The 15217-nt window shown below is 45.1% G+C and overlaps 1 long non-coding RNA gene across 1 annotated transcript; it reads right to left on the bottom strand.

The window, feature by feature from the left end:
- Positions 1 to 5135: 5135 nt before the first annotated feature.
- LOC146062559 (uncharacterized) lies at positions 5136 to 14749 on the bottom strand. The gene is made up of 3 exons (XR_014471391.1): positions 14642 to 14749; positions 6949 to 8597; positions 5136 to 6780 (listed from the first exon to the last, which is right to left on the bottom strand). It is a non-coding gene; the product is annotated as an uncharacterized LOC146062559 (long non-coding RNA).
- Positions 14750 to 15217: the final 468 nt, after the last annotated feature.

The raw sequence follows: 15217 nt of genomic DNA, 5'->3' as shown, positions 1-15217 counted from the left end.
TACGCTGACTACGCAGGGCTGCCGCGGGGACACTACACTGACTGCGCTAGGCTGCCGTTGGCCGACGCTGGCAGTGTCGGCCAACGGCACACCAAGAAAAGACACAAGTTGGAAAGAAAGAAAAAATACACAAACTCAATAAACAAATGACAGGACTTACTCTCAGACGGAGCGGCGCCGCTTGTTGAGGCTGTGGGGGGTGTCGGCCTGCATGGGCAGGGTGCCCTCGTCTTCAAGCGGAGGCACTGTGGGAAAATGTCAAAAATGAGAAAATGTGATGTTTAATGTACTGTAAATAAACTTACTGTACTCTTATTACTGTAAATGGGGCGGGGGTGGGTTTTACAAAAAGGCGTGGACTGGATTTTATAAAGTGCTGCGGCCGCTATACTGTACTTTATAAAATCTACTCCGCACCAAAGTGGATAGGACACATACCGCTTGCCACGCTTCCACTTGATGGCGACAGTGGACGTGCCCTTTCCCTCCTCCTCCTCTGAAGTCCTGTAGCATTAAAAATAACATTTACAGTATACTGTAGTGTCATTTCAAACATTAGTGCATTGGGTCAACAACACTAGGTCGACAGAAAGCAAGGTCGACATGGGTTTAGGTCGACTTTGGTCAAGGTCGACATTTCATTTGGTCAACACAAGCAATAGGGCTACAGTCAAAATGTCATCATGGGTTTTGTCACTGTTTTTTGATGCACGGCGGTTCCCCTTCCCTGTATGCTGCGTGCAGGGCTGGTGGTATGGTACTTGTGGAGTATCACGGCTCCCACGATGTCCATCTCATAGGAAATGCGATCGCATGCGATTTTGCACTGAAATGCATGCAAATGCATTGAAATGTGTAGGAATCATGTTAAATGCCCCCAAATGTCATTTTTCATAGTAAACCACCCCCACTATCAACGCCAACCTAAAGCGTGGCGAGCGCAGCGAGCCCACGAGGGGCGGCGTTACGTGTCCAACGACCTTTTCATAACCCCACTATCCACATCGCCGTGGAGTTTAGAACAGAAAGTGTGGCAAGCACAGCGAGCCACCGAGCCCAGCGAGCACCGCGAGGGGACACGGATACCTGTACAGATAAACGCTTACCCACGCGGGCTTCACAGGTGTCCGCTTCCCCTCGCGTTTGTGTCTATTCAATTATCCATACCCGCTATAATAACAGTAAATACTGTACTACAGTACTAATGTACTTTAATTTTGTACAGTAAATGTCATGTACTGTACAGTACCTCAGCTCAGCTTGGCCCTCAATTTGGCCAGTTTATCTGGCTGTCGTCGAAGCAGGTCACTCCACCTCTTCTGCAACGAGAGGATACTCCTATCCCTGTGCAGGACTTCCTCAATCTCCACCTTTGCGCTCCTATATGCGTGGTGTTTCTCGGCATTAGTGGCCAGGGACTTGTCAACATGCCGCAGCAAGATCAGGAGCTCCGCATCGGAGAAGTTCCTTTTCCTGTGCGCCATGTTGCCTACAGTATACTGTAATGGTGGCCGCCTTCCACGCATGTCACATGTCGACACAGGTCACATGTCAAACACAGCAAGTCGCATCATTCAAGTTTTTGTCCCTACATTAGTGTACTACAGTACTTACGGAAACCCTCCACTTAATCCGGAAATATTCGCAGAACAAATTTGCGGCGCCCATACTTTACCACTATACAGTATGTACTGATTACGGAAGCCCTCCACTAAAACCGGAAAAATTCGCAGAACAAATTCGCTGCGCCCATACCTTATCACTATACAGTACATTATGCACTGATTACGGAAACCCTCCACTAAATCAGGTTATTTTAGCAGGACAAAATACGTACAGTACATACAGTATAGTACAGTACTGTATATTGAGTACTACTGTACCTGTAAATCCGGTATACTGTACAGTATTAATCGCAGGAATAATACTGTAGCAGCTGCAACGCACAGTTTATTAAATTAAATTAATTAATATGAGGCCTCCCATAAACTGTACGGTATGAAGACACAATTTCATTAAAGTTAAGAAACTCATTCACAACATCCAATGGAATAATACAGTATGCTGATGTACTACAGTACAGTATGACATGGCATTGTTCGCAATCTACAGAGTTTGAAAAGTCACTGCAGATTTCTTTACTGTACCTTCCCCCACGATCACTCATTAATTAGTATGCAGAACCACTGTTTACACTATTGTGACTTTGTGTCTATGAAAACACCTCCCCCAGCTGCATATCTTTTGGTCACAATACAGAGTCTGGAAAATTAATATACTGTATACTGCAGTATACTATAATAATATAATATCGAATATACAGTACAGTATTGTACATCACTGTACTACTGTACATTACAGAGCTTTTCCCTACGGGATAATATCCGTGACTCGAACTGGGCTACTATTCTCAGAGCTGGGATAATAAACGCAGGACAGACGCTGGGATCAAATCCGCAAAGGTCGGATATTATTCGCAAGTGCTACTACAGTATAGTGTACAGTCGAACTGGGCTACTATTCTCAGAGCTGGGATAATAAACGCAGGACAGGCGCTGGGATCAAATTCGCAAAGGTCGGATATTATTCGCAAGTGCTACTACAGTATAGTGTAATGAAGTGTTAATTTTGGTAATAATACAATTATTAATTACATTATGCCTATTCACATGACATTTATAATATGCAGTCAGTACTGTAAAGTACAGTACAGGTACAGTATCTGTACTCTACAGTACAGTATGTCTCCAGGATTGATTACTTTAGCCTACTGACTACCATGTGTACTGCGTTTTGTGGCTGCCAGCGTCGGCCAACGGCAGCCTAGCGCAGTGTCCCCGCGGCAGCCCTGCGTAGTCAGCGTAGTGTCCGTGTCAGGGGGGTGACATGGACACTACTCCGCTGCGCTCGCCACGCCACGCGTTGATAGTGGGGGTGGTTTACTATGAAAAAAGACATTTGGGGGCATTTAACATGATTCCTACACATTTCAATGCATTTGCATGCATTTCAGTGCAAAATCGCATGCGATCGCATTTCCTATGAGATGGACATCGTGGGAACCGTGATACTCCACAAGTACCATACCACCAGCCCTGCACGCAGCATACAGGGAAGGGGAACTGCCGTGCATCAAAAAACAGTGACAAAACCCATGATGACATTTTGACTGTAGCCCTATTGCTTGTGTTGACCAAATGAAATGTCGACCTTGACCAAAGTCGACCTAAACCCATGTCGACCCAATTCTGTCGACCTAGTGTTGTTGACCCAATGCACTAATGTTTGAAAGGACACTACAGTATACTGTAAATGTTATTTTTAATGCTACAGGACTTCAGAGGAGGAGGAGGGAAAGGGCACGTCCACTGTCGCCATCAAGTGGAAGCGTGGCAAGCGGTATGTGTCCTATCCACTTTGGTGCGGAGTCGATTTATAAAGTACAGTATGGCATCCGCAGCACTTTATAAAATCCAGTCCACGCCTTTTTGTAAACCCACCCCCGCCCCATTTACAGTAATAAGAGTACATTAAGTTTATTTACAGTACATTAAACATCACATTTTCTCATTTTTGACATTTTCCCACAGTGCCTCCGCTTGAAGACGAGGGCACCCTGCCCATGCAGGCCGACACAGCCCACACCGCCTCAACAAGCGGCGCCGCTCCGTCTGAGAGTAAGTCCTGTCATTTGTTTATTGAGTTTGTGTATTTTTTCTTTCTTTCCAACTTGTGTCTTTTCTTGGCGTGCCAGCGTCGGCCAACGGCAGCCTAGCGCAGTCAGCGTAGTGTCCATTTCAGGGGGGGTGGGGGTGGAGCGTTGCGCCAATGCCTCTGATGCACAACAAAGGAGGCACTTGCCAGTGGCAGTACTAAATCCTGTACTGCACTGGCAAATGCCTCCATTTGAAACAACCACGATCCAGGGCAGCCGTAAGCGGGGCAAGCGCAGCGGTACATTATGTGTCCTATCCACTTTGGAGCGGAGTGGATTTTATAAAGTACACTATAGCGGCCGCAGCACTTTATAAAATCCAGTCCACGCCTTTTTGTAAACCCACCCCCGCCCCATTTACAGTAATAACAATACATTTTTGTCATTTGCCCACAGTGCCTCCGCTTGAAGAACAGGGGACCCTTCCCTGCCGGGATGCTGCAGGCCCGCCCTCAAGCATCGCCACAATGCTAAGCAGTAAGTCCTGTCATTTCTTAATTGTGTTTTGTGTTTGTGTGTTTGAACTACGTAGTGTAGTTTTTTGCCGTGCCATTGGGCGACGCTGTCAGCATCGGCCAACGGCAGCCTAGCGCAGTCAGCGTAGTGTCCCCGCGGGAGCCCTGTGCAATTACCGTAGTGTCCCCGTCAGGCAGCTCTGCATCTCGTGCACAAAGGGGGTGGGGGTGGAGGGGTGCGGTGCGCAAATACGTCTGTTGCACGACCTTTTGACCTAGACATTGTTTATCTATTGTAGTGTAATACTGAATACTCTACCACTGATCACAGTAGTGTGTGTGTGAACTAATGTTTCAAAGGAAACTACAGTAGAGTATACTGTAATGTAATTATTTTTACACAGGAATTCAGAGGAGGATGGAAAGGGTACACCCCATACGGCCCCCTCAAATTGTGGCAGCCGGAAGTGTGTCGGAGGCTGCAAGCGGACACAGTAAGTGTCCTCCCGACCTTTTCATACCCACACTATCCACGTTGACGTGGAGTCAATTTTATCAAGTGTGGCGGACGTAGCACTTTATGGAAAACAGTCCACGGCTTTTTTTTTTTTTTTTTAACACCCCCTCCTCCCCATTTACAGTAAGAATAATAACTTTATTTTAACAGCACATTTTATAATTTCCCCACAGTGCCAAGCCTAGAGGAAGACCAGGGCACCCTGCCCTTGCAGCCTGATTCAGCACCCCCCCCCCTCATCAAGCGCCGCCGCTCCGTCTGAGAGTAAGTCCTGTCATTTCTTTATTGTACTGTACAGTATTTATTTATTTTCTTTTGAACTTGTATCTTTTCTTGGCGTGCCGTTGACCGACGCTGTCAGCGTCGGCCAACGGCTGCCTAGCGCAGTTAGCGTAGTGTCCCCGCGGCAGCCCTGCATAGTCAGGCAACCTAACAAGCGACTCTCACACAGTGCCGGTAACCGCCACATCCCCTGCGCTGGCGGATGGGCAATCATGCGTGTACAGTACTGTACATTGTACAATACTGTATTGTACAGGGGCCAATGTGCTTTATTATTTTTTACAGGGCCAGACCTGACCAGACCTCATTGGCTGGCCACCCCTCCTCGTCCCCTGTACCCATTAGAGTACACAAGCCCCTGTGCATCCATCCGCCAGGAAGAAAGTAAGCATTCCTGTACATACAGTAGGTGTGCGTAGCCCATTTTATTAGTGCATCCATCCGCCAGGAAGAAAGTAAGCATTCCTGTACATACAGTAGGTGTGCGTAGCCCATTTTATTAGGGGGTGCACCATTCCAGGGGCATGTCAATCACTGGACATGTCCATCACCGCCTATCATTACACAAGATGCCACACACTTTAATGCCCATTAGAGATAATTACACAAACAGTAATGCCAATTCCACATACTGTAATGCCATGCACAGTAATGTCCATTCCACATAATGCTACACACCATACTGCCCATTACACATTATGCCAGGGCTTGACAAATGTTTGTAAAACAGGGATAATAGAAACTCTGCTCATTCATGCTCATTGCTTGGGGGGCGCACTGCACACACTTTCGGGAAGCACTAAGCACTCTTCTTATCAGATGCCTACCGGAGCTGCAGCCTCCTTCCTTTTTAAACTGCATTCCCGTCTGCCAGAGCCGCAGCAGCCTCCTTCCCTTTTGAGCCGCTGGCCATATGCTGCACGTCGCACACTTACTTTACAGTAATAACCATAACTTACTGTATTACAAGTAATAATAAAGTAATAACAACTTTATTTATAAAGCATATTTTCTCATTTTTCCACAGTGCCAAGGGTACAAGAGGACCAGGCAGCCTCCGCCCCTCCTCCAAATCCACCACCCATGGATAGAGGTAAAGTACAGTATACTGTAGTAATGCTTACTGTACAGTATTCAACCTGTACTGTATTTCTGTTCTAAACTGTGCATTGTTTGTTTCTTTATTTTCACAGATGAATTAAGAAGAGTGGTGATGATGCTCCAGGGCGTCATCAACCAAATATTTGATTTGATGATGCGATTAACTTAATGAATTTTTATTTTTGTTTGTTTACAGTTGATTAAAAATGTTATAAAAATCATTACTGTCAGTACATTAAAGATGGTTTGCAGTTTGTAATTATTACAATACAGTATACTGGGCAGGTGTCAGTACAATACATCTTTCAAAAACTTATTTATACAGTACCATACCATTAGAATCATGTGTGGGGACTTAAAATACAGTATACAGTAATACAATTTTTTTTTTAAAAACACAGTACATAGTCATATTTGAGGTATTTTGGTCACAACAAAGCTTTTTACAAGGCAGTGGCTGTCCTTTGTTCTATGGGCCAAACACGCTTGATTTTGCTCATGGTAGAGTGGTATGGGGAGAGAAGAAAGAAGAATAGCGTTAGTACTGAATGGTCACAAGGATTTCAGGGGGGGGGGGGGAGAGACACATGTTGGCAGGGGAAGAGGATGGGAGAGAGGGAGAAAGATAATGTACAGTAAGATCATAAACGTACTTTTTTTCCATTTCATTGCCTGTCCTTTGTTCTCTGTCCCAAACACGCTTGATTTTGCTTATGGTAGAATGGCATGGTGGATAAGGGCAGAGAAGAAAAAAGAATAGCGTTAGTACTGAATGGTCACAAGGATTTCAGAGGGGGGGTGGAGAGAGACACATGTTGGCAGGGGAAGGGGATGGGAGAGAGGGAGAGAGATAATATACAGTAAGATCATAAACTTACTTTTTTTCCATTTCATTGCCCTTCCTCTGTTCTCTGTCCCAAACACACTTGATTTTGCTCATGGCAGAGTGGCATGGTGGATAAGGGGAGAGAAGAAAAAAGAATAGTGTTAGTACTGAATGGTCACAAGGATTCCAGGGGGGGGGGGGGGGGAGACAGATAATGTACAGTAAGATCATAAACGTACTTTTTTTCCATTTCATTGCCTGTCCTTTGTTCTGTGAGTACAGTAGATGCCAGTTTGAAGAGACGTCTCCAGTTGCTGTGCTACAGTAAGCACATCCAGCGTGTAACTCTGGGCATCCGTAGCAATCCATTTAAAGTGTCCTTTATCTTGGTACAATCAGCCTTTGTAAGCTCAAATTTTTCCATGAGTCGTGTCACTAAATCGAGGCGCAGATTTTCTGGGATTGCGAATTTATTACGTTGACCATCAAAATTGACCCGAATGCACCAATTCTTATACAGGTCAAAAGAAACATGCTCTTGGAAAATCTGTTGTGCATAACGGTGCATTTCCATCTTCGCTGCTTCAAAGAGAGTGTTGACACCCTCAGCTGTGATGACTTTGAGTGGCATGTCAGGCAAGGAAATCCCCACAGTGCACAATTCTTTTGGTATGCTTCTAGGTGTTCTTTCATGTAGAGGTGATGTTGCGACGATCATATTTCCAGGGGTCAATTGGGATGATGCAACCATTGCAGTGTCCATGTTGTTAGAGGCTTGGGATGGTGCATTATGTCTGTCAGCCAACCAGTGAGATGTCAGTGGGGTACTTGTTAAGTTGGTCTGTATCTGAAGCATTATGTGTGGGAGGCAACCAGTGAGATGACACTGGTGTGGTGTCCATGTTCACCAATTCATTTGGTAAAACAGTTTCTGTGTCCATGCTAGGGCTGGGCAATCGGTTGGATGAAGCTGGTGTCATCTCCAAATCAGAGAAGTGGAAAGATGTGGTTAGTTGGGTCATTTCCAAGTCACAATCCTCTGTTTCAAATGCATCAGGGCAGTCAAATTGTGATTGTACTGGATTAGATGTTGTGGGTGTAATGGGTGGCCCTGTAGCAGCTTGCCATTGTTTGGCTTGAGCAAGCATGTCATTCAGACCTCCTGACAGCACTTTAATTTGTCCTGTCAGTACATGAATTTCCACTTTCAGTTCATCCACATGTACAGACAGTCCATTGTTTTGGGTTTCCAGGCGGGTCATCTTGCCCAAAATGTCTTTCACCAGCCCTGTGCAGCTACATTGTGGTGGGTTGTGATCCAGAAAGTTAAGTTTCCTACGGGACGGTGATTGAGATTTTTGTTCAAGAGGTGTAATGTGAAGCTCCAAAGGGTGCAAGTCATTATCTACGGGAACTGACACATCTGTCACTGTGTTAATGTCTTGCTGTGCATCAGTGTTAATGTCTTGCACCAGACATTCATCGTGAAAATCTCCTCCAGTCACGTAATACAAAGACTTGTTCTTGGCCTTGGCATTTTTCCGTAGTTTGACAACAGGAATATTTTATTTTCCTGCTTTCTTCTTAACGATATTATTTTTAATGTGTGGCACTAATGCAGCCATTCTCTTGGGACATGCAAGTGAAGGTTCTCCAGAATATAATTTTTTTGTTTTCACCATCTTCAGTAGGCAGTGCACTCTACAATACACAACAATAAGATTCAAGTTAATACAGTACATACAGTACAGTACATTAGTTACAGTACAATACAGTAGCATACAGTATTGTATTATGGTATTACAGTAGTGAAAATTATGTGACCGTACTGCATAGACATGAGCTTTTTTTTTTCAATAAAAGGGATGAAGCGATAAACAAAAGTACAGTACGTTAACAGATGGGGCTTAGACAGACAGACTAGGAGGGGAGCATACTGTAGTTGGACAGAAAGATTGATGGGGATATACTGTACTGTACTATACAGAACTGTACTGTAGATTGACAGCGGATGGAGGGGGGGGCATACTCTAGATGGGCGGGCGGGCGGACAGACAGACAGAGACAGACAGGGAGGGGGCACATACTGTAGAGGAATAGGAAGAGAACCATATTGGAGCATAGACACAGACGAGGACCAAAGACTGCCAGGACAGATCTTCAGAGCCCCATACAGTACTGTGTGTGGGTAGGAGGCATGGACAACAGAACACCATTCTGTATGAATTACTGTACATACTGTACTGTAGGGGATACGGACTAGTGTTTATTCTAGCACCCGCCATCTTAGAATATCCATGCAGCTTCTGTTCCCAGTGCAGTCAGTTTTTGAGGATCCTAGAGGAGGTGGAGGACTCCTCTAAGTTTCTTAAAAACGCTCTGCTGTACAGGGGCAGCCATATTCTTAGTGTCACTTTTCATTAGCTGGAGCAGGGAGAGCCGGGACCGATGCACTGTTGCGGCAGGTACCATCGGTGGCAATATGCTGAGCGTTAAGGGGTGGGGGAGCTGGGAGAGCAGGACCTGGGCAGAAGGCAGCGGGTAACAATAGCCCCACAGCACAAATCTGCTTGCTACTGTAAGCACCTTCCTTACCACCGCTGGGGCTGTATGCTGTACTTACGCCACTGTGCACACTGTATTGGCCATTGACTTACCGTAATGCCCATTACACATACAGTACTTTATGACACACACCGTAATGCCAATGTACAGTACAGTATGTAGAGTAATGTACAAAAAAGTTTAAAAACAAATCAAAAAATAAACTGGTACAGTATTCTGGTTCTCCGGATACCTGTAATCTAGTATTACTGTAATTACAGTACTTACAATACGAACACCCACAGCTAGGGGATTTTGTACACAGCTAGGGGATTTTGTACACAAATACAGTACAGTATACTGTATGACTGAGTCTGTGAAATAGTCTATTAATATGCGCAAAACTCCGCCCCCCCACCTGCGAAAAAATATGTTATTTACAGTATTACACCAACAGTATTACGGACTAATCCAGTATTTACAGTAGCACAGATTATACGACAATACCCATAGTAGCAGCCTGCAGTATCCCACCCTAGTATTGTCATCGCTAGTCGGGGATCTGCGGCCCATACACACCAGGCAATTTTAACACATTGTACAATATTCTAAATGGTGCCATCTCTACTGCACTGCACTGTACTGTATGTGGCATCCATGTTGATCCCTAAAATGGCGGAAAATCACGATATCACGTGATCCTATTGCTGTGACTACTTCAATTACAAGTACAGTATGAGAAAAAAAAAAGATGCGAAAGGATCCGTTATTTACGGTATTACAACAATATTATAGACAATACCCCAATCCAGTATTTATTACACATTATACGGACAATACCCATAGCGGCAGCCTGCAGTAGCCTAATAAAGTATTCTCATCGCTAGTCGGGGAACTCTGGACCATACACACAGGGCAATTTTCAGATGAAAAGCGTCTAGTGTGTATGATCCTCAAGAGAATCATGCACTGTTCATTATGGTACCTGAAGCAGAAGTGCAGTAAGGGGGAGGGAAAACCGATTCTGTGTAGTTGATCCTGCCCTAGCAAATTTACCACGGAAGGTTGTAAACACACTGTACAATATTCTAAATGGCGCTTTCTCTACTGCACTGTGCAGCCATGTCGATTCCAAACATGGCTGAAAATCACAATATCACATGTGCTCCTATTACTGACTGAGCCTGCGAAACAGTCCGTTAACATGAGAAAAACACCGGTCCCCTCGTTTGAGGAAAAAATACGTTATTTACAGTATTACACCAACAGTATTACGGAGTGATCTAGTATTTAGCAGCCTACAGTAGCCCACCCTAATAGAGTATTGTCATCGCTAGTCGGGGATCTGCGGCCCATACACACCAGGCAATTTTAACACATTGTACAATATTCTAAATGGCGCTATCTCTACTGCACTACACTGAACGTGGAAGCCATCAAAAATCACGATATCACTACTCGATACTGTATACAGTAAGTCTGCGAAATGAGTCTGCGAAACAGACTCTAGTATTTACGGACAATACCCATAGCGGCAGTCTGCAGTATCTGAATACAGTATACACAGCAGGTGATTGTATATAGTATTCTGCACCGGGTGCATTTGAACAGTAGGGAAAGAAGGGAAACAGGTTCATTCAGGGACAAGGTGGGAACCGAGCGCTTCCGTGCAGGGACCATTTTGTCCTCGTAGGAGCCTGGCTGCTTACTGTACTGTATACTGTAATGCAGCAATCAGACAAAATGTACAAATGACTGTACTATAGTTACTGCTCCAGCGAGAAGATACTGTACTGTTCTTGCGGAAGGCAGTATGATGGTAAAGCTTGGTAGAAACAGGAACGCAGCAACAACTTGACTTTAGATTCAGCAGAATGAATAGTCCAGGTGTACAGGTACAATCTCGTGCTTGTATACAGGCAAGAGATGAAGAGACGATCCATAGCAATTCTACACGGTTTAGATGCAGAAAAACAAACTGGATAGTTTGACAATTTTAGTGTCTGTAGCTGAATTTATGCTGGCAGAGACAAAGGAAAACCTTCACGAAGCTGATAGGTGCATTTGAATTATGTACAATTAGCAGTGAAACAAAAATGCGCTATTCTGCGCAGCTAATGTACTTGGTGAGTCTTCTTTTAAAAACAGAAAACACACTTTAACATTGCACAACAGACACTTTGGGGGTAAATATATTAACCCTTTGATTGCCAATTGAATTGGTCAAAATTGGTGTGAAAATTGCCTAGCAAACATTTTCATTCACCATGATGACTTGTAATGTTTACCTTATATAGGAAATATTGGGTGACATTTAATAGAATAAGAGTTTTTCGCACTTTTTAAAAAAAAAATTTAAAATCGCACCATATCGCCACAAATCGCACTTTCCCCCCCGTAGTTTTCATGTGTAAATCGCATATTTAATGGGATGCGCATAAACGGGTAAAAAGTGCGATTTGGTGCCAGATTAGGACACAGAAAAGTGCAATTTAATGTACCGGTCATGTGCAAGTTTTGGACCAACCGGAATGCGATTTACAACACTGCCTCCGCATGCCAAAGAACCCCCTAACCTATTGGCCCACCTAAGTCCCCTACATTATGCATCACACCCCCTATATAAAGGGGCACTGGCGCCATTGTAATCTTTGATAGGGAGTAAGGAGCATGGAGAGGAGAGGAGCTATTACAGTCAGAGGACAGACAAGTGGAAGGGGAGTTATAAGAGGCAGCAGGGGGCCAGTCACACCCAGCACTACCAGAGGAGCCAGGGTGAGAGGCAGCAGAGGTATGCTGAGAGGCAGCAGTGGCAGAGGTAGAGGCAGCAGTGTGGCAGGCAGCATGGCCAGCACAGGCTCCGGAAGAGCAGTAACAGATGGATGAGGTGGAGGACCCTCTGGCATCCCCATCTGTCTGGGTGATGAACACATTCTGGGTGAGAGACTCACCCAGAATGTGTTCATCACCCAGACAGAGGAGGAGGCCCACATCTCAGAGGTCGACTAGGGTGAAGTGGGGGAAGATGGAGGTGAGGGGGGGGGGACTGGCCTGGAGGAGGTGGCAGACATGGCCATGGAGGAGCTGGAGGAGGATGGAGATACTGGCCGCACCCAAAGTGGCCGCAAAGTCAGATTTGCATATGAGGAGAATGTGGCATTAGTGAGGGCCATGCTACCCGTATATGACCGGCTGTTGGGGAAACCCCATCATAAGAGCACTGCACAGGGTAAGAGGGCCATGTGGCTGGCCATTACTCAGGCCGTCAATGCAGTGAGCAACCACAAGCGCACTGTGAAAAATGTCAAGAAGCGCTTCAATGACATTAAGAGGCACCTGAAGGCCAAAATGGGCGCTGAGATTAAAGAAGCTACCTGCACTGGGGGAGGACCTGCAAAACAAGTATCATTTACCAGTTATGAGAAAAAACTGAGGAGAATCATACCTCCCAAAGTGCTTCCTGGCCTCCATGTGGCGGATACTGATAGGCCACCAACGCCACCCTGCGCTGGTAAGTTGAACAAATGTACAACTGACCCATACATTGCAATGTTTTTTACATCTAATGCTGTCTTATAATGTTAGCATAACAATAGTGCTGGAATATGTAGTTCCACAAGGTCATTATAGATACAGGTCATGCTCATACATACAATCTGTTCATTATGTGCTGGGCCATGTAGTTCCACACCTGCTGCTTTTCCACAAATGTATACCAGTTTCTGTAGCAGCTTAACATGGATGTGAGCCCACACTTTTAGGTCTCCTGTTGGTATACCATAATCGCCTACATACCAAACTTATCATGCCAGTCCACAGTCCAATGTAAGATTTTTAGTGGCACTCAATAAGTGTAAATAATTTTCATAAATGCTGCCCATACATGGTCCATAAAGTCTGTCTATCTTTTCCTTTGCAGATTATCTATCCTGAAGTGCTCACGCACTGCAGCGCCCCAGAAAAGATCCCACAGAAGCAGACGCTGCAGGTAAGGGGAAGCAAAAAAGCACCATTACACATACAGTACACACACCCATTTCACATACACAATTGGCAACATTACATTCATTCCCGGGTGCCACACGGCTACGGAAATGAATGTAATGACAACCAGCCATCACTCTTATTACCAATGCTACCATGACATGAAGTCACAGGGTACATGTGTACGTACATAATACCCATTGGTATGTGATATAACCCTCAGTATAGCTTAGTCACATCGGTACTTTTCCTAGCACAGCGCCCATTGGGGTTGATCGCATGCCTTAAGTTAAGGTACTTAAGGCATGCGATCGACGCGATTTTCTGTCAATCACCAGCTTTAATTGCCGGTAAAAGAGAAAATCGCATTGATCGCGTTGATGCGACCGACGCAATTTTAACTTTAAAAAACTAATTTAACATTGTTCTCTATGGGAAGATTGTGATTTTCTCTTTTACCAACAATTAAACGCGCTCATCGCGGGCCATTTTAATGGGAACAATGGGAAATGGGCCAATATGGACAATTTCTCATTGTATATGCCCCCTCATGGGTATTAAGTATGGTTAATGCCCCCCCATTGTTAATGCCACCCCACTATTGACACCAACCTGAAGCGTGGCGAGCGCAGGCGGTACGCGTCCTCCGACCTTTTCATACCCCCACTATCCACGTCGGCGTGGAGTTGATTTTATAAAGTGTGGCGAGCGCAGCGAGCCACCGAGCCCGAAGCGCATACCTGTGAAGTTATGCCCTGCGCTCGCCATGCTTAGGGCTCGGTGGCTTGCTAGGCTGGCCACACTTTATAAAATCATCTCCACACCGACGTGGATAGTGGGGGTATGAAAAGGTTGTAGGACGCATACCGCTGCGCTCGCCACGCTTCGAGTTGGCGTCAATAGTGGGGTGGCATTAACAATGGAGTGCCATTTCACCCATCAGGGGGGGGGGGGGGGGGTTTGCTACTACAATGGGGGGTTTTGGTGCTTTTAACATTGAAATCAATGTAAAATTGGGTCTCAGGGACCATTATACATTGATTCCAATGTAAAATTTGCGTCGATCGCATCGCATGCGATTTGGTTGGCATGCAATGCGATCGACGCGATTTTTGCGGCCACAATCAATACAATCAAAATCGCGGGCGCCGTGCTAGGAAACAAGTACCGTCACATCTAACTACACATAAACTGCAATATTATGCTTCAATACTTACCATTTTTTATGTATCCACAGGACAATCACAACTAGGGCAACACCCCACAACATCATCAGAAGTGGTTGAGAAAGATATGGAAATCATTCTACAGCCGGTGGACTCCTGGGCACCTGAGGAAGAAAGCATGCCGACATCAGTAACTCAGAATGCTGCAAGTGTGGTGACCCCAACCCACACCAACCACATCGAACCACACACCAATTACACCCACAGAAATTGCAAACTCATTGCATACTTTTAAAACTAGGCAGCTTGAGTTTATGGAGATGCAAAGTCACCAAATATGTAACATCCAAGGCTACATTCGGAACTTGTTCCAACAAGTTAAAAGATTAGGCAGCAGTGTCCGTGTTGCTGTGGGCACACAAGTGCGGATGGCTAGTACCCTAGACACCCGTTTGTCCGAAATACAGTAAGTAATGGCGGGAGCATAATACTCATATTGCCACCCAAACTGAAACCATTATTGGGCAAAATCAAGCTCTAACTGCGCAAACAAATGCATTAATTGGTATGCAGGCGCAAATTAACCATATGGACCTCAATTTGGTAGGTGCACCTACTTCTACTGTT

Source organism: Crinia signifera, chromosome 3 (assembly GCF_055691185.1).
Source record: "Crinia signifera chromosome 3, ASM5569118v1, whole genome shotgun sequence".
Lineage (NCBI taxonomy): Eukaryota > Metazoa > Chordata > Amphibia > Anura > Myobatrachidae > Crinia > Crinia signifera.
The sequence above is the reverse complement of the archived record's forward strand: the minus strand, read 5'-3'. Positions and strand labels throughout refer to the sequence as shown.